Source organism: Littorina saxatilis, linkage group LG15 (genome assembly GCF_037325665.1).
Source record: "Littorina saxatilis isolate snail1 linkage group LG15, US_GU_Lsax_2.0, whole genome shotgun sequence".
Lineage (NCBI taxonomy): Eukaryota > Metazoa > Mollusca > Gastropoda > Littorinimorpha > Littorinidae > Littorina > Littorina saxatilis.
This window is the reverse complement of record NC_090259.1, coordinates 4,417,511-4,439,355: the sequence shown is the minus strand read 5'-3', so window position 1 is coordinate 4,439,355 and position 21,845 is coordinate 4,417,511. Positions and strand designations below refer to the sequence as shown.

The window sequence follows — 21,845 nt, the reverse complement described above, 5'->3', positions numbered from 1 at the left end:
GCAATAAATCTATTGTGTCGTCGTGTTTGTTCTTTATTTGGCTTTCAAAGTTTCTTTCGCATTTTTAGCAACTTGAAGGGTGGGGAGACTTTTACCTTCATAGCCATCAGAGGTGTCTTTTTCCTGAATAAAGATGCTTTTTAGGCTTGATGAAGGCAAACTCTCAGCCATCGTCTGCTCCAGTGTAAACCTGGCTGACCTCGCATTGCCAAGCTGAAAATGTACATGTATCAGTATTAACACTGTTTCATTCAAAGAAAAGTCGACAGACCATTTTCATAGAATAACCAAATAAGAGTTATCACTGAGTCTCAAAACGAAAGACAAAATACGCAACCCGAAGTTCAAACTGGCAGGAAAAACACACGAAGAATGCTGCATAATGAACGCTCAGTTGCTTTTATTAATGAGTACTTATTGCAAACACTTAAAGCAGACCTGTGCACACTCAAAACGCTCATCAGTAGTAAACAAACCAAATTTCAGTAGTTTTTAAAAATGTTTCAGTTGTAAGCTGTAACAACAGTTCAAACGTCAAAGGTCTCCTTTTCTGGATTTTACGATCTCCAGGTTGTCGTGAGAATAACTGGACTTCCAGCACTGTTGTGCCGTTTTCTTCTTCTTTGGTGACAGAGCTGGTGTCTCCTCTTCACTATCTGAATCTCGCACTCTTTTTTTTCTTTTCCATGTTTCACTTCAATCACAAGTTGCCACGCAGACGCTGGACGAACTAAGAACAAAGACTCAATGCGGAGAACACGCGCGCTTCCGGTAAATCGGAAAACGTCTTTTCAGCGCAACGGCCAACTAATTGGTCAAAACATCTTTAAACAGAAAAAAAGTTGTTTTTTTTTTGGCGTAAAACATCGGAATTTCGGAATTTTAATTAAAAATCCGTAGCACCGTATTCTGCATATAAAAATCGGAGAAATTACGGAGAAACCGTAGATGTGCACAGCTCTGTTAAAGGTATAGTTGTAGGAACCGTCCGTGAATCTAAAATTTTTATTTAAATTTAGGTTTAATTAATATACTTACCCGAATCACATACTAGCATTGACGCAGTCGATAAGCTAAGGTGTCTGAAACGCTATCCCGTCTATAGTCTAAGGGAAGCAACCCAAGCCAAAAAAGTAGCAGGATTGCCACCCGGGATTACCTCCCGTAGTGTGCATTACGTCACGAATACCGTACCGCGTACACCCCAAATACAATCATTCGACTTCTAGAATACATAGAAACTAAAAGCGGGGTAGGTGGGAGGGAATTACCTTTGTGATTCGGGTAAGTATATTAATTAAACCTAAATTTAAATAAAAATTTTAGATTAAATTACATATTCTTACTCCGAATCACATACTAGCAGATAACTCCAACAAGGTGGTGGGTAAGATCAGAAAAGTTCAAACTCACTCTTAAGTTCTGAAGAGACATAAAACCAGCTGCCGCCAAGGAAGGAATGGACCGAGACCCATCCTGACAGGAGGCAGCAATGTCTCCCTTAAGAACCTAAAAAAGGGTAAAATCCGAGCGCCAGAACACTGTGCGCAGGACCTCATCCAAACTCCTTAACTGAAAGGCCAAGGAGCAAGGCAGAGGGAAGGAAAATTCCTTGCCAAAACACTGGCCACCGCCAAAGGTCAGGAAAGGATTCCGTGAGAAAGAAAGCTCTAACTCACTCTAAAAACCCTTGCCAGGAACTGGCCCACTGCCAAACGACAGAAAAAACGGGCCGAGAACCATCCTGAATGACAGTCGTGATATCTCTCAGGCAAGAAATGCAAAAGACAACATCAGAGAGCCAGTAAGCTGTGCCCAGCACTTCTTCCAATCTCCTGAACCGAAAAACAGTCCAGAAAAGGACCCAAGCCTTGCAAAACCCGAGCCGAGTAGAGGGGAAGACAAGCTGCCCCCCCCCCCCCCCCCTCTTGGAAGGAAATGCTAATGGCCTGGAAAATCCGTGCTTAAGGTTGTCCGCTCAGCCCTGAAAAGGACCTACCCTCGCGGAGACCAAAAGACAAACATGCCAAAGTAAGAAACTTTGGGATGGAGTGAGGCCCAAAAGGCCTCAGAGATAAACAGTCAGCTTCCGAAGCGTGACCCATCTCCGAAAAAGGTAAAGAGAGGGACCACTGGGTACTGAGTACCAGAGTCCAACCCAATGAGCAAATCTCCAAGGGAGACGGTCACCGGTCGTCCTACACCAGTCCCTGCGAAAGCAGAGAGAGGAAAAATGAGGAAGAAGCGACCTCTGGTAGTGCGTGAGCACCGGAAAAGAGGAAACCTCAGTGGCCAAGCCTGATGTGACCGGTGACCACAAACAAGATGACAAAAGCCAAAGTGTTCGCAGAGCAGACTGCTTGTAGGAAATGAATGTAATCCAAAACCCAAAACAGAAAAAAAAAAACAAAAAAAAACCAAGGCTGGAAGGAATAAACGGAAAACCGTGAAGCCAACCAGCCAAAGATTCCTGAGACAAGAGTTCTCAGGGGAAAAAACGTAATAGTCATAGGTGCGAGTGACCAAAAAAGGGTGGCCCTGACCGGAAAACCAGCCCAGCAGAAATCGTCCCGCCTCACCTCATGCTAGCATGAGGGAGAAGAGGAAGAGACGAAATCCGAAGTCACAAGCACCAAAAATGCCAAAATCGCAAAACGACAGGCAGGAGACTATATCACGGGCTAAGGCTGAGCCTTGATGCCCGTAGGCCGGCCCTAGACCTCTGCCAAAAGGAGAGGAGTAGCCGAAGAAACCTGAGAAAGGTGACAAGCCACAAGAATGACTCCTCAAACATGCATTGCCAAGACAATGCTCCCTCAGGAAAATCTGGATGTTACTTCCGAGGCCAACTCAAGTGAACCTAGAGTTTGGACGAAACACCAGAACGCCTCTAATCGCTAGAGAAAGACAGAGTCAGACTCGGCGAAAGACAAACCAGGACCAAGTCCAGAAGCTTGTGGCAAAGAAGAGAAAACGGGGAAGCCCAAAGACGGAAACCCCACTCACACGGAAATCGACCTGTCTCAGCCCCCGTATGCTGGGAAAAGGAAAGAAAGTCGAAGTCCGAAGCCACAAGCATAAGGAAAGCGACAACCACCACCGCCAACGGATGAAATGGTTGTTGCGCCAGCCAAAAAACCCGGAAGCCCTAAGGCCAGCTGTTGTTCCAAAACCCAGCGTACCTATGACGGCTGTGAAAGAAACAATCTCTCCGGTTAAACCTGAGCTGAGGACTTAGGCCGCTTGGGCTGAGTCCGCCTAGGTATAGCCTGCTTAGGCGCGGCCTTCCTTTGCTGCTTCAGATTCGAAGCTCAAAAGAAGAGAACTGCTGTTCTCTGTTGGTCTCAATCTCCTGCTGTGTGGCATGAGAGGCCAGGTTGCAGAAGAGAGACCGTCCACCAAGTGGAGAGGAGTGCGGACACGTCCTCCGCGTCCTGCTCTTTACTAAGCGTAAAGGGCGCCAAGGAATCTGTCAGAGCGCGTGAACGCGCCCACAGAAGAGTCTCGGGGATGAAACTGAGTTTCAAAAGCTGCCGACCCACTTCTCCAGAGGATAGGAGAGTCTGCTCATAGAGCGGCAGAACCGAATCCTTCCTCAACGGCTTCGTAAGAAACGCAAGGAGTTCCGGCGTGACCGGTAACGGCGCACGCGGAAGGGCAAAGGATGACAGAAGGTCCCAAGACGACCTTGGCCAAGGCAACTTCCTCTGAGCCGCTAAGGGCACGAAGGAGGAAGCCTGCGCAGGAGCGGCAAGGTATTCAGATGCCAGCTCTGGAGCTGAACCATGAGGGACCAGCAACGTAGCTGAGCCCGTAGGCAACCCGCTGCCTGAAGGAGGGGTTTGGCGAAGAGGCGAGAACGTTGAAAAGCTACTGAAGGTGATTCCTCAAACCGGAAGTAGCTGTTTCCTCTTTTGCCAACCGGAAATCCACCATCGCCTACGGACCGAACACCAAAGGCGTGGCCGAAGACGAAGCTCCTTCCGGAAAATAGCGAGACGTGACTTCCGTGGCAGCTTCGAGCGCAACTCTGAAGCTGGCCGGAGCCCCCGAGAGCGTCTGCTCATCGTCAACGGACCTGGAGTCCGAAGCGACAACCCAAGGGGATGGATCAAATCCAAAGGAACCCAACAAGTGACGCTGAGAGGGGAGGCCTGAAGCCCGCCCTGTTGGCAATCAATGGCACTCATATCCTGACTGAGAGGAAGCTGAGCGGCATCGAAAACCGAAGGCAGTGGTCGAGAGGAGCTAGCGGACACCACCGCAGTGTGTGGATGCTGCTGTCCCAACAAAGGCACGAAGCCTGTATGCCCATAGGGCAAGCCCTGTCCAAAAATCGCCGGCGACCAAACGGAAGCAGCGGGAACTGAACCGGAAAATCCGGGAAAAGCCGGAAGTGCAGAGTCAACAGCAGCGCTAATCAAAGCTGGTGCTGAGCCACCTGCGAGCTGAAGCTCGGAACCCAAAGGTAGGCCGTAGGCCAGAACCGGAAGTGACAGTAACCTGTGCACTACCCGCTTGACCTACACTTACTGCCAAGGCCGGAAGCGCAGCTGCCGGAAACAGCTGCTGAGCCAAGGGCAAAGCTCAAACCGGAAAGGGCCATGGGCTGCCCACACGCCGATGAACTAACATTTCCCGCCGGAGCCGGGAGAGAAGCCGCCGCGGACGACTGCTTACGTATAGCGCAGCTCAAGTCGGATGGAATCATTGACTGTCTGCTTTCCAACGAGGCACTACTTCCGTGAACCGGAAGCGCCGCTGTCACGTACGACTGCCGACGAAAGGCAAGGCTCAAACCGGACGTGACAGTAGCCTGTGCACTAACCAGTGAACCTACACTTCCGGCCGGAACCGGAAGAACAGCTGTCGCGGGCGACTGCTGCCGTAGGGCAAGGCTCGAACCGGACGTGACAGTAGCCTGTGCACTAACCAGTGAACCTACACTTCCGGCCGGAACCGGAAGAACAGCTGTCGCGGGCGACTGCTGCCGTAGGGCAAGGCTCGAACCGGACGTGACAGTAGTCTGTGCACTAGCCGGTGAACCTCTTACTTCCGGCCGGAGCCGGAAGCAGCTGTCGCGGACGACTGCTGACGTAAGTCGAAGCTCGAACCGGACGTGACAGTAGCCTGTGCACTAGCCAGTGAACCTCTTACTTCCGGCTGGAGCCGGAAGCAGCTGTCGCGGACGACTGCTGACGTAAGTCGAAGCTCGAACCGGACGTGACAGTAGCCTGTGCACTAGCCAGTGAACCTCTTACTTCCGGCCGGAGCCGGAAGCAGCTGTCGCGGACGACTGCTGACGTAAGTCGAAGCTCGAACCGGACGTGACAGTAGCCTGTGCACTAGCCGGTGAACCTCTTACTTCCGGCCGGAGCTGGAAGCAGCTGTCGCGGACGACTGCTGACGTAAGTCGAAGCTCGAACCGGACGTGACAGCAGCCTGTGCACCTCTTACTTTCGGCCGAAACTGGAAGCAGCTGTCGCGGACGACTGCTGACGTAAAGCGCAGCTCGAACCGGAGGGGACCATGGTCTGTCCGCAACCAGTGAACCACTACTTCCGGGAACCGGAAGTGCAGCTGCCGAAGACGGCTGCTGCGAGCACATACCTTGTACTGGCCGCGTCCCCGAAGGGACACGCTCAGTTGCACTCCCGCAAGCGGAAGCCACCGAGGCCGGCCACGAAGGGAAGCTTGTCCCAGCGAGTGGAATCCAGAGACAACACGAGCGCCAGTAGACTGGGCCGACGCTCCGGAAACGCAAGTGAGCGACAAGGACCCGGGTAAAAAACGTCCGGAATCCGAAACTGCCGTCGTCACCCTCGAAGCCACCAAGCAAGGGACGCCCGCCCCCAGAAGTACGGATCTCTGCAAGCAAAGAAGCAATAAGACTAGCCACCGCTAGGCTCTGGTGTCAACAAAGGGGGAGTTGTGCGGCCGAAACTGACGTCTGAGAGACAGACGGAGTCTCTTCCGGCGCCGAAAAAGGCACAAAAAAGACCGAATTAGTCTTAGGATCAGAAACATGTACCATGGGGCTATTGGCATAAGACGAGGAAGCCCCCCCCCCCCCCCCCCCTGTCTTTTCTCACTAAACGCCCTGCCGGCGACGTGAGAAAGTAATCTACTGAAAAGTAACAAGTCTCGAGGACGTAAGCTTCAGCAGAACCGGAACTAGCACTAGCAAACAAGCCACAAAAGTAGCTACAAAAACATGCTACTGGCAAAATGTTCAAAGTCCGAGCACGGACCCAAACATACCAGTCTAACCGGAAGTGCAGCTGCCGAAAACGGAAGCTGACAAGAGGTAAACAAAGACTACTGAAAATTTAACTAAGTCCGGAACGGACCTAAAAATCAGCAGAATAATCAACTAGCAAAATAATAGAAGCTAAATAACAGCCTACCAAGGTAGTTTACATTCCTAGAAAGGACGTAAACATCTCGATAGCACAACATGCTAGGATAAAGGACGACTACCAAAAGGCGGCCGCCGAAAACAACTACTGTAGAATTCTAAGTCCAGAACGGATGAAGAATCCTAGTAGAAAATAAACTTAGCACTAGCGCAGTAGCCGCTAAAGCAGCTAAAACTAACAGCCTACCAAGATAGTAAAGCGACCGGGCACGGACGAAAAACTACTCAGTAGAAACACAGCGTGCTAGCGAAAAATGGCTCCAACTGGAGGCCAACAAAACAACTACTGTAAAATCGAAGTCCAGAGCGGACAAGAAATTCAGCAGAAAAAAAAAAAAAAAAAATATATACTAGCAAGAAAAAGATACCTACAAGGCATCTAAAACTAACTTCCTACCGAGTAAGCTCACCGTCCGAGCACGGACGAAAACCAACTCAGTAGAAACACCACGTGCTAGCAAAAAATGGCCACCAAAATGGCGACCAAAGCAACTAGAAACCGCTGAAGAAACTTCTGAGTCCAGAGGACGTAAGCAATTTCCAGCAGAATCAAATACAATGTCAAAATAAAATAAGGAACAATCTCACCAACTGGAAACAGCTAGGAGAAGACGGGAGGCCGAGGCCGGTGGGTGTCAGGCTGACAAAACGAAACGGCCTCGGAGCATAGCGCAAAAAACGACCTTATCTCTCTGGCTGAAAGGAGTCGAATGATTGTATTTGGGGTGTACGCGGTATTCGTGACGTAATGCACACTACGGGAGGTAATCCCGGGTGGCAATCCTGCTACTTTTTTGGCTTGGGTTGCTTCCCTTAGACTATAGACGGGATAGCGTTTCAGACACCTTAGCTTATCGACTGCGTCAATGCTAGTATGTGATTCGGGGTAAGAATATGTAATTTAATTGACGTCTAGCAGCTTTTGTCGTATCACACATGTCCACCATCAAAGTTTTTCTTACAAAAAGGAAGAGTGCGTGCCGCCAATCTGGAAGCCACATTTTCATCCGCCATTTTGAAAATAGGACTCCCAGTACATTGACAAAAAAATTAAAATCATCGTTTCCGCCATATTTCAATTGAAAATGAAACAGAAATCTGGTCAGACAAAATTTGCGGAACAAAATGAAAACATGAAAAAAACTTTCCTTAACACGTTGTGTATGCTTTTCTGTTTCATCTGTATTTTATTGATGTGACACCCCTTTGCGAATCTGAATACTCCCTTGCTGGCGTGCATTCTCGCCTCTTTACACATCGATCGATCGTGGATCAACTAACTGTCGCCATTGTGGAACAAGAAGGGCAAAGCCCATACGACTCACATGCTTGACCTTGACATGACCTTGACCTTCAGGGTCAAGGTCAAATAACTAAACCTAGCAATGACATCATACGCTAAGAACTGCTTTACACATTTTTCCTACCAAAATACATGTGACCTTGACCCAAGGTCAAGGTCATCCAAGGTCATGCAACACAAAGCTGTTAATTCAAGACATAGGAAGTACAATGGTGCTTATTGGCTCTTTCTACCATGAGATATGGTCACTTTTAGTGGTTCACTACCTTATTTTGGTCACATTTCATAAGGGTCAAAGTGACCTTGACCTTGATCATATGTGACCAAATGTGTCTCATGATGAAAGCATAACATGTGCCCCACATAATTTTTAAGTTTGAAACAGTTATCTTCCATAGTTCAGGGTCAAGGTCACTTCAAAATATGTATACAATCCAACTTTGAAGAGCTCCTGTGACCTTGACCTTGAAGCAAGGTAAACCAAACTGGTATCAAAAGATGGCAGGGGTGAGTTTTGGCGCTCGCCCGCTCGCCCGCGGCGACTTCAAATCGCGTCGGGCGAGTTCGAAATTCCTCTGAAATCGCCCGCCGGGCGAGTTCAAATTTTGCTGAAGTACAAAGTCGTTAGGCAACGTAGTCAATCGGAACGGCCGGCGAACAAATATCTCTGCGGGCGATCTCAAAATCTGTCACTTCTCTACTGCCCACTCATCCCCCCCTCTTCCCCCACTTTGAGGACTCAGGACTACCATCAATCAATGTCAGACACATTGGCTAGACAGCTACCCCCCTCGGCCTCACTTGACCGTGTCATCACCCCTCCAGTGCAACGAGCCGCTGGCGATTGCATCAGCAGTCAAAATAGTTAAACCCCCCCCTCCGTCCCCCCTCTTTGCGCTATTCACTTCACCCCCTCTCTGATCTTATCCTGCGCTCACCAATCCTTCAGAGACTTTCACATGTTGTAAAACAGTTTCCTCTCAGATAAAAACTCAGTCATTGACCCCGAGTAAGAAGGTCAGTGTCCCGACAGGCAGCTGTGTTCAGATTGCAAGTAACGGTCATTGACCCAGGTCTCAAGGCCAACCAGCTTTTACAATGCATCTGCCTTTGATCTGACCGCCCATCCAGAGCAAACATATTCTCCCTAGCCCTCTGTATTTTTCCTTTGATGTGCCTGCTATGTACCACTGATCCAGTTTCTGGGAAATGTATATAATTATGTCATTGACTGCAGGGATACTCATTGAGACCGTTTTCCCAAGTATGTTAACACCAGCTTTGCTGACCAACTTAGTACAAGTAGTGACAGTACTACTGCTGTCAATTATTTCCCTTCAACTAAGGAAGTAAAAAAACCCACCCAGATCCACTATATGTGATAAAGAAGAAAAGACAGACCTTCAACAATAGGACAAGGGATGCAACTCTGCTGAATCAAAAGCATAAAGATCACCTGTGAACAATTCTAGGATCAGGAAATCTGAACATCTGTTTGTTTTCATTAGGAAATAGAAATGAAATGTAATGCTTTTGATTATTTATGACTTAAGCTGTGGTAAATTTGGCTGGTATGCAACTTTTACAGTAATATTAATAACACAGACATAAAGAAAAAGAAACAAAACAAGAAAGCAACTTAGAAAAATGTTTTGTTTGTAGTCAGTTTTTTATACTTGGTTTTATACAACAAAAAACATAATTTAAATTTTAAAAAAATGCTGATTTACTCTTTTGTAGTGTGTGTTTATGTGCCTATTTTGGTAAGTAAAGTTCCATAGTAAATTACTTTGTAAATTGTGTGGTAGGGGTACATAAAGGGGGTAACTTTTAGTGAGGTTTAGTGTGTGATTGTGTGACAGGGTGTGAATGTGGTTTTGATTTCTTGTTTCTTTGTGGCGGCTTTTATTTTAAATTCTTTATTAAAACAAGGTTAATTATCATTATATTAAAACATAGCATTTTTGTCATCAAGTTTTCTGTGTGTTTGTGGTAGTTATTAGTGGTGCAAATCCACATGTATGCATTATAAGTATGAATGTACGTCTTTTGTGTATGTGGTTAGCAAGCGACGAGCCGCCGGGGCGGTTGTAAGAAATCCCGGCCGGTTGGGATTTGGGGGGGCCGGTTCAATTTTTGACTTGCCGGCCCCCCTGGCCGGTAGCAAAAAAAGTTAAGGTACACCCCTGAGATGGGGCTTACTTTGCCCTATATATCATATATAGGTGAGGTATTGAATCTCAAAAACTTCAGAGAAAATGTGAAAAATAGCTGTTTTTTAGGCAACATTTATGGCCCCTGCGACCTTGACCTTGAAGCAAGGTCAAGATGCTATGTATGTTTTTTGGGGCCTTGTCATCATACACCATCTTGCCAAATTTGGTACTGATAGACTGAATAGTGTCCAAGAAATATCCAACGTTAAAGTTTTCCGGACGGACGGACGGACGTCCGGACGGACGACTCGGGTGAGTACATAGACTCACTTTTGCTTCGCATGTGAGTCAAAAAACCAGCATCATGCAATGTTGAAAGTCGTGCTACTGGTTAAACGGTTTCGATAATAAGACTTCAGACCAAGAAGAAATCATTTAAAAACTTCAAATAAATTAATCACAAATTACAGAAAAGCCAAAACCAAGACGTTGTTTACCTTATAACAGGTGAAAAGATTAACAAAGAAGTTAAAGTTCTGTAAAGGCATTTTTAGCTGTAATAAATATCAAACAACACCGACATGCTAAAAACACTGTGTAAGTCTAGAAATCAACATCAACACAAGTAGGAGCAACTTCAGTATATGAAAAGGAAGTCACAACAAGGAAGAACCAAACCTATAGGCGACATCAAGTACGGAGCAAGATAATTCAAAGTAGGTAGACCCTATCAGCAGTGTGCGAGTATTCATGTCAATTATTTACACTTACCTTATGAAATGCAGTCGATTATTCAGACCCAGAGGTCTGGGTTATTATGGTTATGCGGAGGCATTTGCCTGTGTGAATGGTGACATTCCGGAACTAATTTTCGGCAAACTTAGTTGTTTGCAGCAATGTATTTCAATTTTTTGGTCATTCTTTCTTGAAACTGTTACAGCATGATGCAAAATTACACTATAATAGGTTATATAATACACCAAAAAAACTATCTCAGATCTCACACGCTAAAAATATGACAAAAAAACAGTTAACGACATCAATCGCTTCCGGTGGTGCACCCTTGGCAAAAGCAGTGAAGGTGTAAGGGAAGTAACTCGCTTCAACGCCATGCGATAGGGCACACAACGGTTCTTTCCCTTCGTTTATGAATACAATTCTGACAACCACGTGCTTTCTACGGTCATTCCTTTAAAGGATTTGTATTATGCTAAACAAGCATTCCTATTTTCATAATAATCAGATGAAGCAATATACAAACTATTCCGATTTATACTCATCGTACTATTCGTCAGTACACAGTAGACATGAAACTACCAGATGAGCACTGTTATTATTTCCTGCCCATGTAAATTCAGGATAAAGACAAAAAGGTAGCAAAGCTAAATCACTGATTGTGACTGGAAATTACAGCCAGATTTTTTATTTTATTTTTTTCCAATCGCTTCTCATGATATTCCGTAAACGATTTCACATTGATGCCAGTGACCAGAAGATACGTGCATTTTTTGTTGAGGCCAGTTTGGACATGTATCACATGTCACAGTTATGTTGCTAAGGCCAAAAAAAAAAAATTGTCTGTTTCTGGTAACATGGCTAAAAAAAATAGGGTCGGTAGGTAGGGATTATTTTTTTTTTTTATTATTATTTTTTTTTTTACCCCAAATGTAGACCAATAAAACTAACTTTAAAAATCGCGCAAAGAGACTGGATTCACTATAATATGGCCAGGTCATCGGGGGTTGTTGTTTCCCTTGATCAGGGGGTTGCAAGAGTGATTTCCCTTTACCACCGACCACTTCCGGTTAGTACTCTCCACTTTCCACACAACGACTGAGACTGAGAGAGAAAGAGAGACTAAGAAGATGACGAGTAATCAAGATTTTAGGTCATGGAAAGTGCCAGAACTGAAGACATTTTTGAAGGAGAGGGGAATAAATGTGTCTGGGAGGAAAGAAGACCTTATTGCAAGAGCTAAAGGCTGTGAAGCCTTGGAAATCAACGTAGTGAGGGACACTGAAAATGAAAATGAAAACTCGCGTGTCCTGCTTCGGCAATACGAACAGTTGATCACCCCAGATGGATATAAAATGCCGGATCCAAGTAAACTCGACAACTGGGAAAACATCTTTGAATGTCCTGATGTCACAGAGCGACAATTATGTGAATATTTGGTTCTCAGCCGTCATCGAACTGAGGACAAAAGGCAAATGCGGTTGAAATGGGTAAGTTGGATTCGGCTTACTTACTTAGTTACTACTCTACTTAGTTAGTAGTTAAACTGAAAGCACAAGTTTCATTTTCACATCGTTAAACTATAGATACTAATTTATATATTCTGCAAGCTATAAAGAGCCCATTGAAGAGCAGTTACAGTCATGATGTGTCATTTAAAACATAAACAGCTATCATTAAAATGTAAATGAAATATTGAACCTGAAAGACTGTCTCAGTTGAAGTCAACAATGGATTTTGAACAATCTGTTCTGGCCACAGTTTCCTGTTTTGTGCTGTCTTTTGAATCACTTTGACTTTGTATTATTTGGTGATGTCAATGTCACAACTGTAAGGTTACCTATAATTTTGTTTGAAAACTGAGATAAAGGACACACGGTTAACAATGTGTTAAAACTCAACACTAATCATTGAGTGATCGACGCATTTAGTCATTATGAGTAATCTTTAAAATATCAGAGTAAAGATTGTTTTCCCTATTTCTACAGTGAATACATTTGTTACAATGCTTCCATACTTTGTGTTAACAGGTGCAACCAGGCAGTTAAAAGCCTCAGCTTTGTTCAAGGAAGGCCATGTCTTCTCTCCCCATCATCACCCCATTGCGGAGGACTGCAGCCACTGCTTTGTCTCAGCTAGAGTGATGCCGTCTCTGCCCGGGAAGGACCAGAGGACTACGCCTGACCACTTCACGTGGATCTCAATCAGCAAATCGGATGGTGTAATTCATTCTGCAGATTGCTCTTGTACTGCTGGGTAAGTGAAAAAAAACCTTTGGGTTTAACTTTTTTTTCTAGAATCTCAAACAGAATGAGGCAGAGCAATGTTGAGATATCAAATAACCAAAGGGAAGTAATCGCTCTTTATGCATATGACATGTGTAATAGAGTAAGCGAGAGTTGTACAGAACCTTTTCTCCTGGCACCTGAGAGAATAACAAGCATTGAAATGAATAAGCGACTTTCATCCTCATTGAATATTACGCATGTCGTATGTACATAAAGAGCGATTACTTCGGGCTTCCCTTCGGTTATTTGATGTTTTTTTCTTCTGTTTGTAAGGTTCTAAAACTTACAATTTCTTTAGAGGAGAATGACTATCTTTTTTTTTATAATTGTGTTTTGAGTAACTTTACAATATATATAAGAAAGGGAAAATGTTGAGTTTTAGTCTGCTTATGACTGATTTAATCCCCCCAAAAAACACAATCTCCTGTGATAAAATATTCCATACATGGCAAAAATCACATTTTCAAAGTAATGTATTCTTGTGCAATTAAAGATCCAGATTCTTATTTTGTGTACAGTTTGCTTTTTTCGGCTTCAAATCTAATTTGCAAATACAAAGAATACTTGACAAAAGTGGAAAACATTATGAACATCAATGTTCACCGAGTGATCATGCATACATGTATGTACATTTTAATAAAGATTTTCAAATTTCTCATTCTAAAGTAAATATCAACAGTATAAAATGAAACTTTCATAATGAATACTGTTTTTGTTTTGTTTTTTCAGTGAAGGTGGCTCATGCAACCATATTGCAGCTGTCCTCTACATGCTGGCAGACCTGACAGAGAGGCGTCAACAGGGGCTGCTGTCATGTACGTCCCAGACCTGCAGCTGGTTGCAGCCCAGACAGCGGAACCTCAGCCCCAAGGTCATGGAGAGACCCCTACGGCCAGCTAAGACCTGCAGCAACGCTTCTGGCAAAGTTGTGGTCAACTTTTCAAGACTGAGGAATAGACTTGTTAAGTCGGCACCTGCTTGTGGGTATCTTTCGGTCACTGCAGACCCTAGTGTGCAGCCCAAAGACAAAGAAGTCAGGTATGCACTTCCTGACCCTTCTTTTATCTACAGAGACAATGTAGATTTATCCTCTGAGTCGTGCGTGTCTCAATTTGAAATGTATAGACAGTCGCTTGTGCTGACAGAAGAAGAAAAAGTCGAGATAGAAAGGGGGACAAGGGGGCAGGCCACAACTTTTCTGTGCCCGATGCGCTTGCCACTGCGCTACGAAGGCCGGTGATCGTCATTTTCTTGCCTTAAATTGCCAATGTAATATCAATAGGCTCCAAGCCAGCTAGGCCTACCGTGCACCCCCCTCAGGATCCAGCTTCATTAGGCTAGAGATATTCATTGGGGTCTACTGAACACGTTTTAACAAGTTCGCCACGAAAAAACTCATTCCCACTACTACTTATGCCCCTTTGTTTAAGGGTACCCCCTCGAACGCTAAATTTATCTGTGCAATCACAACAATGCACAGCTGCAATGAATGAACAGAGAACCACTTTTTTGAAATCAAAACAGTTACGTTGATCATTAATCTTGTACAAAATACCTATTACAGTGTTCAATGTTTGATAGGTTGGCTGTAGTGATGCTTGATAGTCGCGAACCGTCATTTTCACAGTGCGCAAAGCTTGTCAACTTTGATGAGTAAAAGGTTTCAACAAATTTGGGTTTTCTGTTTCATTTTTTAGAAACTACAATGCCTTTGGATAATTTCAAGCCCCATTTGGAATTCCTGAGAGGATTTGTTGCGACACCAGATGAGATATTTCTCCCCTACCCCCTAAACGTGATATTTTAGGAAAATGTCAAAAAACATTTTTTATCAAATATTCATTATAACTTCTCACTGTTTTCCAATCAAAGGACAAAAGTAATCACATTGGCGACTAAAATAGTTCATTTGTTTATCTTTTAAAAGAACTACAACATTATTATTAGTGCAGGGGCAGATGGCTATCACTGGGAGGCAATGGTGTGATTTTGTTGTGTGGACAATGAAGGAGATGACTGTCGAAAGAATTGTTTTTGACAAGGAAATGTGGGAATCTTAAATTTCCAAGCTGAGGGCTTTCTTTTTGAAGGGAGTTGTACCCGAGATTTTTTCCAGACGAGTGCAGAGGAAATTACGTCTGTACCAATGATGGCAGGGCAGTCTTGTGTGTGTGCCAATTTAATTCACCTGGTTGTGTGTAAATGTTTATCTCTTGAGGAATAGGCTAAACAGAAAAATTGCCATCATTTAGGCAACAATCTGATGTGTGTGTGTGTGCGTGCAATAGGCGCTTTCAGTTCAAATTATGATGCACTCACTTGTAGTGTAACTGTTTTTATTTTTGTATAAAGACGTTTGCTTTTTGTTTGTTATTCTGGTGATTTAGTGTCAGTATTTATAGTCTGCCATTTTTGCAAACCTTGGTAAGATCTTAGTCCATTTATTGTCTAAGCTCTCTATCATTTGTTTGTGCTTGTTTGACAAATTTGATTTTGGATAAGGCCAAAAAAAAAAAGGTCTGTTTACGGTAACATAGGCCAAAAAAATAGGGTCGGTAGGTCGGGATTTTTTTTTCTTTTTTTTTCTCCAAAAAACCATATTTTTACGTTATTTTGCCAAAAAAACAAGATTTTTTTTTTTTTCCCAAATGCCCCAAAAAAGTCTAGGGTCGCGCGAAAAAACTAGGGTCGGTCGGGTTACCGTAAACAGACCTATTTTTTTTTGGCTTAACAGTTTGCAATTGCAAGAGTTAAAATAATGAAATGCCAAATCAAAGGGGAAAACTAATAATTATGCCATTCTGACGAGTGTTATTTTTGAAGTTGATGTACATTTTGTAACTGATTGAGCATAGACATTCACTCTGCTGCTTCAAGTGAATTATTAATCTGAATATATTTAGGCTCAGAACTGAATGTATTGGTGCTTATTTCTGATTATAGCAAGAATGACTTGATTGTGAAATATGTGATGTGTTTACTGAAAATCTCCACTCAGACACCTCATTCACCAACTCAACATTCATCCAAAATTAACACATGAGATCTATTTTCAGTTAACAAATACATATGTGTGTCTTTATTTGAATATTGTCGCATTTGTGAAATGCAAAATATATATACAGCAAAACCGGTTGTACAAGAGCCTGACACCAAAATCAAACTATTTTCAATGTGCTCAAGGTCACTAATTATGCAAAAGAAAATGATCATATGAAAGATTGCAGTTGACCTAAAAAAAAAAGATTGACTCATCTGGATTACGCAGACACAGATTTGGAACACGTCTTTGGGCGTTGATAAAACATACACTTTCTCAAAGCATTATCCTGCCTACTTGTGCTTGCAGTGTCACACCCTTGAAGTTCAGCAATACACAAAGTTTCATTTCACAGAATGCTTTCAATAGAAGATCAGCTGTCACTGAGTGTCAGATTCTTTTCCAGATTTATACACACGGGTTCAAAGTTTGTCCGCTGTATCTTCACAGAATGTACACTTGTACACACAGATCTATACAAAGTTTGTCAGTACCCTAGGGCCAGAATTCAACAACAAATAAACTTGCATTTCACAGAATGCTTTGATTTTTATCAACAGATCAGAATATTTGCCACACTTGTACACACAGATACAACGTTTTGTCAGCTGCTCTTGGGTCAAAGATCAACAACAAATAAACTTCTTCTATTTCACAGAATGCGTTCAATTTCATCATCAGACCAGCTATTTTTTATGACGAGGGTTTAGAGGAGGATACAGCATTGTCAGTGCATTGCAGACTTTCCAAATCTTATTAGGTTCCTTTGTGCACGGCAAAACCGTTGAGAGAATTCGGAATTTCTTTACTCGGGCCATATACCTCTCAACATGAATTCTCATTGACGCTACTCTTCTGGTTTTAATAATCTGTTCAGCACTCATCTTCTTCTTTTTGTTTTTCTTTGGTGGGATAATCAAATCAATCTGTCTCTCTGTGGTGTATTTTGAGATTTCAAATCCCTTGTCAGCCATGATTGCATCACCTTTTTCTAACATATCCAATAAACCTGAACGCAAAGTAATCTGTCGGTCGCTAGCACTACCTAACCAGAGGTCGGAAACAAATGATAGAACACCATGGGGAGTTATTCCTATCAAAGCCTTCCAGGTCATGGTGGATTTGTAATGACTGTATGTGAGTGTTTGTGATATGAGTGATGAAGGCCTGTGTGTGAAAAGTTCTGTACAATCAATCACGATCCTTGTTCTCGGAAATAATGTCTTAAAATCGTTAGGCATTGTGGAATCAACCTGCTGCCTGGTTGGCCATACAATAAGGGGAAGGAGGTTAGTGTGTAAAAAGACAATCCATCTGTTAAAGATCTGTTTGGCAGTTGTTTTCGAAACTCGAAATCTGTCAGCTAGGTCCCCAAGAAGGAGTCCTAAACGCAGCCTCATCAACACCAACAGAAACTCGTCAACATAGCGGAGTTGACTCCGCTCACCCACCTCCCTCCTCAAATGGTCTCTGTCACTGGACAGTTCATCAAACACAGCCTTGAATGTCTCCCCGTTTGGTATCCCAGTGTAGAAGTTCACCTGGTCCTTGTTGCTGCTGATGGCCTCGAACACTAGGGCTGGCAAAACACACTGTGTAGCACTGTTCACGTGATCAATGTTTGTCTGTACGGCCTTGTCTGATGTCCTATATTCAGTTGGGTTGCTCACTGTGTTCATCCCTGCTTCCTTGGTACTAGCTCTTGCAACACTAGTCTGGGTGCAGATGCTGGCAGTACAGCGGTCCTCTAGATCCAACTGGCACACATTCGTTGCAACTGCAGCGCTGGTTGGTAGCTGGGCTGAAGTGAGTGGGCCGGTGTAGTCATGAAGGAGGATGGAGGACACGGCAGTCGAGGCATCAGGGATGAAATGGGGACTGGGAGTCTGGACGTCTACCTGAAAATAAGATTCAAACCAATCTGTACATGCATTGATTCTGCAGATTTAATTAAACATTAAATTTATGGCAAGACTTTACAGCCCACAATTTTATTAACCACTTGATGCTAATACTAAATAGATTTAAATACAGTTCTTATTAGTCAATGTTTACTCCTCAGAATGTTGAAAGGGAAATAATATATCTTCTCTCTATTTATACTTTTCATCTGGTTGGTCAAGTCCCAAATGCTATATGTGGGCAATGTTTTACCCAGTTAACTTTGATTATGAAATTATGCCACATGCCTGTCGCAGTATTGAGTAGGTCTTCATAATCGTATTGACAGGATTAAAAAAATTAAAAAGAACGAGCTTGCTTACCTCTCTGACTGGGCAATCAGTCGTGTCAGCACCCTCTACCTCTTCAGCTTGCGGAGCACTTGTTGTGTCCTGCACAAAAGCAAAGACAATTTAAAATGAATTCATCAAAAATACAACAACAAAAAAATACAAAAAAAACTCTATTCTGTGATTTTATGTTAGAAAGATCATGTAAGAAAACTGTATTAAATAATAAACACAAAGTACAAGGCATCTGTACAGGCTTATAACAAGAAGAGCAAATGCTCAGACGACTCTTATTTGCCTTTTCTTTTCTTTGATGACACTCTGTGACCTTGAAAAAAGATTAAGGTCATTCCTATTTTGCACAATTGTAAAGATCAATACAGGGCATATTCCTGCCAAGTTTCAAAGATTTTGGTTCCATAGCTTTTGAGAAAAGCCCAATGTTAAAGTTTCAGAGGTGGGTGGAAAACCGAGTTATTGCCCTTGTTTTTCACTGACATACAGGCGTCATTACATGGACTCTTTATGATTCTCATAAGAGTCAATAATATGTTCATGACCAGTTGCTTATCTTTTTCTCTTTACAGAAGCCGGTGCCTTTTGCTGTGATATATTTTCATCCATCTTAACATCCTTTAGGTCCCTGCCTAAATACAGCTTGAAACAAGTGAAGGTCAATTACAAAAGGAAAGGAGTGCAAAGCCAATAATCTTTTACTAGTCCTTTTAACAACTCAACAGTTTAACAGTAAAACTCAATCTTCGTAAAACTGTGCAACCAAATGATTACAAATTTATAGCCATTTTTTTAATCCATGCCAAGCTCACTGATGTGGGTATCCACATCACAAAATAAATGTAAAAACGCTGCATGTAGTATCCCAACATTTGTTAATTTTTCTTATGTCTAAAATAATTTTTAAAAAAGAAGAAGAAAAAAATGTTTACATGTCCAACCTGTGTTTTTCTGCGTCGGTTGTTCAATCCTGAACTGGATCCGTGCAGAAAAGTATCTTGGTCAGCTTCACAAATCTGAAAAAATAGAGTAGACAGTTCTGTAATACTAATAGACTGCCATACAATTTAATCCATGGCACATATTGATGATAACATAATTAACCTTTTACATATAATGATTAATTTTAGGCTCATACCATAATTACAGTGCCATGACTCCGCCAACCGCATTGGCTAATGAGCCATGTAAAATTTAACAAAAGAGCCAGTACTTTATCTTTTTATTATTTTTTTAATCAGGATTTAAGGCTAGTAATTTTCACACAACTCAATTATCTAAAGATGTTCAAGAAACTCGAAACAATGGAAAGTGTGCAGCTTGCTTGACTGTAAAGCCTAAATCTTCATTGCTAGTACTTAACTCGGTAGGTAAGTGGTGCGAGAGAGAAAGCAAGTGAACAATGTGCATGCAAGAGACATGGAGAAAGACTGATTTTCACCTGTACTTACCACAGAGGTCATGAAATTCCTTGAAGGAAACAGTGAAGGTATCGTCGCCGATTTCGTAGGCCCTCTGCGTCCAACAAAGTGTTCATTACACAGTCTGTGATATGGGCTGAAGACAAAATCCTTTCTGACGAGGGAGACTCTCTTCTTCCACACACTTTCTGTCTTCGAATCGGCCGGAAAACGATGAAGGGAAATTTTTCGGCCATCGACAAGTTTTCCTCGATAGTTTTTGCAAATGCAACAGTACTGTGCACCGTGTGCTCCTCGTATTTTCGGATTTGAAAATAAACCCCCGTTATCCCACATTTTCCCCATTTCATCGTATGGAATAAAAGAACCTGGGTAATATAACTTGTGTTGTCTGCTTTAGAATTTGAGTTCAGTACGAGAGAGGAAAGTAGATTGGCACACGGTTACAGATAATTTTGTAGTGATTAAAAAAAAAGGATACGTTTGAGATTGTTGGCAGGGGTGAGCAAAAGTGTGACCGACTCAGCGCAGAGATGATCAAAGACATTGCTTCGTAGTCTATCAGTGTAACATTTGTTTACAGTTTCACTTGCCAATAACTTGCTGCTGATGATATCTGAATCATGTTGCTGATGATATCTGAATCATGTTCAATTAACATTAACAATGTATAATTATGCCAATTATGTTTTTCACTAATGCACCAAAACTCCATTTTCTAGACTTCCTTTTGCAATCCAAGCAGTTGCTATTTTCCTAACTCAGACATTTCTCGATCAATCCAAACTATTTTTAAGCTGTGTAACATAACACATTTTCTTTCCCATTTTTGGCTCACGTAAGTGTAGCCTATGCGATCGTAACTTTGTCTGTCTGTGCGTGCGTGCGTGCGTCTGTGCGTGTGTATATCTGTGGTAGAAACTCTAACATTTGAAGACGTCACATTACATTGACGTCACATTATGACGTAAGAGGGTTAGACGTCACGCGAAGGAAGTACTGAAAGTCTCGGTCATTATTATTTTGAGCGCGCCGAGACTAGTTGGCAGTCGTGTCCTTGTAAGTAGCGCTACATGCAGACAGACAGATCTAGATCTAGTGTCTCGCTTTCTTGCACAGTTTCACCTATGCTCTTTCTGTGTGTGTGTGTGTGTGTGTGCGTCAGTGTGTGTGTGTGTGTGTGTGTGTGTGTGTGTGTGTGTGTGTGTGTGACGGAGTGATTGAGTTTGTGTTACTGTTTGTCGATTTCTTACGTGAGCCTTGATGGCTTCGCCTCTTGTTTATTTTTCTATCTCGTCATTTGTTGTTGACAAATAAATATAATTATTTCATAACTCAAACATTTCTCGGTCAATCCAAACTATTTTTAAGCTGTGAGTGTGACAAAAAACAATGTACATATCGTCGTCGACATGGCAAAATTGAGCTAATGTCAAGTGAAATGTTGTTTACCTTTACTGTACCAATTGACACTAACGCAATTTTCCCATGTTGACGACAATATTTTATTTAAAATTGATTTCAGGATTTTGTTAACATAACACATTTTCTTTCCCATTTTTAATTTTTCTATCTCGTCATTTGTTGTTGACAAATAAATATAATTCTTTTCATAACTCAAACAATTCTCGATCAAACCAAACTATTTTTAAGCTGTGGGTGTGACATAAAACAATCTACATATCGACGTCGGCATGAAAAATTGCGCTAATGTCCAATGAAACGTTTAGTTTTACTGTACCAATTGACACTCGCGCAATTTTTCCATGTTGACGGCAATATCTTACTTAAAATTGATTTCAGGATTTTGTTAACATAAACATTTTCTTTCCCGTTTTGAATTTTTTATCTCCTGATTTGTTGTTGACAAATAAATGTAATTACAATACTACCATCATTGCACTTGCCAATATCTTGTTACTGGTGCTATTATCACAATGGTGTTCAATTAACGATGTTACATTTGTTTAACAATCAGTATTACATTTATTGTTTAAATTTACTTTGTTTCACATTTTGTAGTTTTCTATCCCATGATTCGTTGTTGACAAATACATGTCATTCCATTAATCCTATCCATGTGTTGCATTGTTGTGCAAGATGACTGAGTGTGTGCATAATATATATGTCACACACAAACACCCTGCCATGACTGTTTTTTTTGAAGAAACCACTTTGACCATTCACCTAAAAATTACATGAAGGAACGTCTGGGAACCTGCTGATTTGAATCAGCAA

At 42.6% G+C, this 21,845-nt stretch overlaps 1 protein-coding gene across 1 annotated transcript in view; it reads right to left on the bottom strand.

Annotated features, from left to right (window-relative positions):
* Positions 1-21,845, bottom strand: part of LOC138948259 (uncharacterized) — a 486,513-nt gene that overhangs the window by 405,794 nt on the left and 58,874 nt on the right. The window lies entirely within an intron of this gene.